The sequence below is a fragment of the Trichomycterus rosablanca genome, chromosome 12 (assembly GCF_030014385.1).
Source record: "Trichomycterus rosablanca isolate fTriRos1 chromosome 12, fTriRos1.hap1, whole genome shotgun sequence".
Taxonomy (NCBI): Eukaryota; Metazoa; Chordata; class Actinopteri; order Siluriformes; family Trichomycteridae; genus Trichomycterus; species Trichomycterus rosablanca.
In genome coordinates this window covers 23,872,632-23,878,091 of record NC_085999.1, presented here as the reverse complement: position 1 = coordinate 23,878,091, position 5,460 = coordinate 23,872,632, and the positions used below count along the sequence as shown (strand labels likewise).

Below are 5,460 nucleotides of genomic sequence, written 5' to 3'. Positions count from 1 at the left end.
TTACTTACCTGGCAGGGGCGAGACCATGATCAAGAAGGTGGTTCACCATTGCACTCTGGTTGTGCTGACCCCTGCGAATTCCCCAAATGTGGGAATCTCGACTGCATAATTTCTGATAGTGGGGAACTGCGTTCGCACTCTCCCCTGATTTTTTGGACAGTGGTAGCCTAGTGGGTAGAGCTTTGGGCTATCAACTGAAAGTTTGAAAGTTCAAATCCCATGATTTAGTGCAAAAGCAGTATCCACAAAAGGCTGACACTTTGAGAAGTAAAGATGGCCAAAGGATCTCTAGTTTGTTGACAAATGTGTGAGAAAATAATTAAAATGTTTAAAAATAATGTACCTCAAAGAAAGATTAAAAGGAATTTGTACTTTTCTCTGTCTACAGTGCATAATATCATTAAACAATTCAAGGAATCTGGAGGAATTTCAGTGCATAAAAGGCAAGCGTGCAAGCCTAAGCTGAACACCTGTAATCTCTGATCCCTCAGACAGCACTGTATCAAGAACCGTCACTCATCAAAAGCTTATATAACCACATGGGCAGGGGATTACTTTGGCAAATCTTTGTCAAGCAAAATGAAGCTTCACACACCATCACACAGTGGAAACATGTATGGTGGTCAGATAAATCTTTATTCCAGATCTATTTTAGAAGAAATGGACACCATGTGCTCCTGACCAAAGACCGGACTGTTATCAGCAGAAGCCAGGGTCTGTCATGGTAAGGAGCTGTGTCAGTTCCCTTGGTAAAGGTAATGTACACTTCTGTAATGCAGCAATAATGCAGAAAAGTACATAGAGCAATATATGCTGCCTTTAGATTGACATGTTTTCCAGGAACATCCATCCAATTTTCAGCAAGATAATGCAAAAACACACTGCACACATTACAAAGGCATGGCTGCATAAGAATAAAGTTCATTGTATTTGTTTGATTTGTTACATTTGTTACATTTCATTAAGTATGGATACTGGACTGACCTGTCTAATAAAAATATTCCCAATAAAATGTTCCTAATAAAAAATATTAGAATAAAGGTTTGAAACAAAAAATGTACTGTTGTACACCTTAAGACGTGTTCGCAGGAAAGGGATAAAATAACAACTGAAACAATTGCTTGGTATCCTCAGTGCCAAAACTTCTTATAAGTGTTGTGAGAAAAAATCACAACATTACAAATGGGGAAATGCTTTACATCCTAACATTTCTGGAATGTACTGCAGGCTTAAAATGCAGAGTATTCAAGTTACACCATTTGGAAACATTTCACAATAAATAGGTGAGAGTTTCAAAGGGTATAAAAGGAGGATCTACCAAAGGCTTACTCTTTGCAAGCAGTTCATGGCTCACCACTTTCTTTCAAAGAGCATTTTCTTTTTCATCTACTATAAATAATATTCTGAGAAATTTCAGTTCAGACCTTAGAGCTGTATTTCATTATCTTAGGTTAGTTTTGGGTTGTATTTCTTGATGCAGCAATGGACAGTGTTAAGTGACAGTGGTACCCCAAGGCCCATGTGGCTATGTTTATTACAGTAGTATAATGAGTTCTCATGGAATGCTGTCGGAAGGCTCTAAGGTCTGAACTGAAACCTCTCAGAATATTATTTATAGTAAATAAAAATTCTCTATATTAACAAATAAAATGAAGTTGACCAGCAAAAAATTAAAAGTCTTGGGTTTATACCTTTTGCAATGAAATACAAATCAAAGAAAATGTGAGAAACTTGCATTTTCCATAGAGTCCCAAATTGTAGTTGTATTTACAATGCCTCATTTAGATGGTGGTTTCAATTGTGTTAAATGATTCTTAATGGCAAATGACTGAGAAGAAAGATCTACCAGAACACAGAAAAGCTTCAGTAGTCTAAACAGCATTACAACACATATTAAAAATAAATTATTATGCATAAACAGGTATGTTTTTGTTAATGCAGGTATGTTTTGTTAATGCAGATGATAAACCACAGGTCTGTTAAACACAATAACTAAAGTAATTGAAACAAATTCCACTGTCATATACAATTCCTGATTTAAATCTGCCACTGGTTGCAGAACCCTTAATCTGAGAGGATTAACCAGAACCCATAATCAAGGAGAACCTGATCAGTAGATGTCCCCTTAGTTATAGATACAGTGTATCACAAAAGTGAGTACACCCCTCACATTTCTGCAGATATTTAAGTATATCTTTTCATGGGACAACACTGACAAAATGACACTTTGACACAATGAAAAGTAGTCTGTGTGCAGCTTATATAACAGTGTAAATTTATTCTTTCCTCAAAATAACTCAATATACAGCCATTAATGTCTAAACCACCGGCAACAAAAGTGAGTACACCTCTAAGAGATTACACCCCTAAATGTCCAAATTGAGCACTGCTTGTCATTTTACCTCCAAAATGTCATGTGACTCGTTAGTGTTACTAGGTCTCAGGTGTGCATAGGGAGCAGGTGTGTTCAATTTAGTAGTACAGCTCTCACACTCTCTCATACTGGTCACTGAAAGTTCCAACATGGCACCTCATGGCAAAGAACTCTCTGAGGATCTTAAAAGACGAATTGTTGCGCTACATGAAGATGGCCAAGGCTACAAGAAGATTGCCAACACCCTGAAACTGAGCTGCAGCACAGTGGCCAAGATCATCCAGCGTTTTAAAAGAGCAGGGTCCACTCAGAACAGAACAGACGTCCAAAGAAGCTGAGTGCACGTGCTCAGCGTCACATCCAACTGCTGTCTTTGAAAGATAGGCGCAGGAGTGCTGTCAGCATTGCTGCAGAGATTGAAAAGGTGGGGGGTCAGCCTGTCAGTGCTCAGACCATACGCCGCACATTACATCAAATTAGTCTGCATGGCCGTCACCCCAGAAGGAAGCTTCTTCTGAAGTCTCTACACAAGAAAGCCTGCAAACAGTTTGCTGAAGACATGTCAACAAAGGACATGGATTACTGGAACCATGTCATATGGTCTGATGAGACCAAGATTAATTTGTTTGGTTCAGATGGTCTCAAGCATGTGTGGCGGCAATCAGGTGAGGAGTACAAAGATAAGTGTGCCATGCCTACAGTCAAGCATGGTGGTGGGAATGCCATGGTCTGGGGCTGCATGAGTGCAGCAGGTGTTGGGGAGTTACATTTCATTGAGGGACACATGAACTCCAATATGTACTGTGAAATACTGAAGCAGAGCATGATCCCCTCCCTCCGGAAACTGGGTCGCAGGGCAGTGTTCCAGCATGATAATGACCCCAAACACACCTCTAAGACGACCACTGCTTTATTGAAGAGGCTGAGGGTAAAGGTGATGGACTGGCCAAGCATGTCTCCAGACCTAAACCCAATAGAACATCTTTGGGGCATCCTCAAGCGGAAGGTGGAGGAGCGCAAAGTCTCGAATATCCGCCAGCTCCTTGATGTCGTCATGGAGGAGTGGAAAAGCATTCCAGTGGCAACCTGTGAAGCTCTGGTAAACTCCATGCCCAGGAGAGTTAAGGCAGTTCTGGGAAATAATGGTGGCCACACAAAATATTGACACATCAGGAACTTTCACTAAGGGGTGTACTCACTTTTGTTGCCGGTGGTTTAGACATTAATGGCTGAATATTGAGTTATTTTGAGGAAAGAATAAATTTACACTGTTATATAAGCTGCACACAGACTACTTTTCATTGTGTCAAAGTGTCATTTTGTCAGTGTTGTCCCATGAAAAGATATACTTAAATATCTGCAGAAATGTGAGGGGTGTACTCACTTTTGTGATACACTGTAGATAGATAGATAGATAGATAGATAGATAGATAGATAGATAGATAGATAGATAGATAGATAGATAGATAGATAGATAGATAGATAGATAGATAGATAGATAGATAGATAGATAGATAGATAGATCATTTTATTAATCCCAGAGAAAAAGTCAAGTATTACAACAGCTCAAGGTAGCCAGGACAGTCCTGGGGATTGCATATTACAGCGGCAGTGGGAAGAGACCCCGTCTGACCTTCCCTCCCTCAAACACAGTTAATTGTGTTTGTATGGACGCCTGGCCAGGATGGCGAGTGCAAACACTCTGCAGTGTTGTTCTAGTCATTACAACACCCAAGTGCCCTGTTGTCTACCTGTAATACAGCAAGCTTATTGAAAAGTAATAAGTAAGGGTGATACATGACAGGGGCCTAAAGAGGCTTCCAGTGAGGGTAAGGACATGATCACAGTAATGAGACATTAATGATGATTATTTATTATGATTAGTTTTTAATACTCAAAGAAAAAAAGACCATTTTGTTGGCGCTCCACTGGTGCAATCGTCATGCTATCAATGATTGGCTATGTCCACAAGGGAGGGATGGCTAATGCCCTGCAATTAATTGTTCAATATGTACGGATTGTGTTACTGCAATGTACCCATTGATTCTGGGGAAACCAGATCCACCACTAGTCCTGCCACCAATCCCACCAGGATCAAGCCTGAAAGTAGAACAAAGAGTTCAATTCCAAATTGGTAGACTGGTCACAGCATCAGGTGGCAAAGATGATGAACACTGCTAAAACACTCCACCAGTCTTTGAAGAAGTTCAAAGTAGAACTTAATTCAATACTTGATACTGAATTGCTTCTAAAATTCATGGTTCAGGTAATTCACATTAAGGTTTTATTTTGCCCAATTGCATGTAATTATGGCAAATGAGCTTAGGTTGCATTGCCACGTAGGTGACTCAAATCAAAACCATAGTCACTCCAAAACAACAGTCAAAATCATTGTTGGATTATGGTGAACATACAGTAGCTCATTGGGATCTGTTCATTTATTTGAAACCAGTATGTGCGTTGCTGATGTGTGCATGTTGCAGTGCTGGTAGGAAAGTGGTGTAGGCTTGAGTATTAGTTTTATATTATGCCAAATTAATTCTACAAAGCTGGTCTGGACAGAACTTAATAAGGTACTGAATAACAAAGACTTATAAATGTGGTTCTTAATAATATTGAGAAATAGAAAGTGCAGAATAGTATTTCCCCCACTTCCTCAACTCCATTTCCAAGTCACTTCATTACTGTATGACTGTTCCACTGGTAGAGGAACCTAACCTGGTTCTTCACCTCTGCACTTATTTAAGTATACACCGATCAACCGTAACATTAAAACCACCTCCTTGTTTCTACACTCACTGTCCATTTTATCAGCTCCACTTACCATATAGAAGCACTTTGTAGTTCTACAATTACTGACTGTAGTCCATCTGTTTTTCTGCATGCTTTGTTAGCCCTCTTTCATGCTGTTCTTCAATGTTCAGGACTCTCCCAGGACCACCACAGAGCAGGTATTATCTGTTGTGCTGGTACAAGTGTATAAGACACAAGCGCTGATGGAGTTTTTAAATACCTCGCTGCCACTGCTGGACTAAGAATAGTCCACCAACCAAAAATATATCCAGCCAACAGTGCCCCATGATCAC

The 5,460-nt window shown here is 39.9% G+C and overlaps 1 pseudogene; it reads left to right on the top strand.

Annotated features, from left to right (window-relative positions):
- LOC134324760 (U1 spliceosomal RNA) lies at positions 1 to 147 on the top strand (annotated as a pseudogene).
- The last annotated feature ends 5,313 nt before the right edge of the window (positions 148 to 5,460 follow it).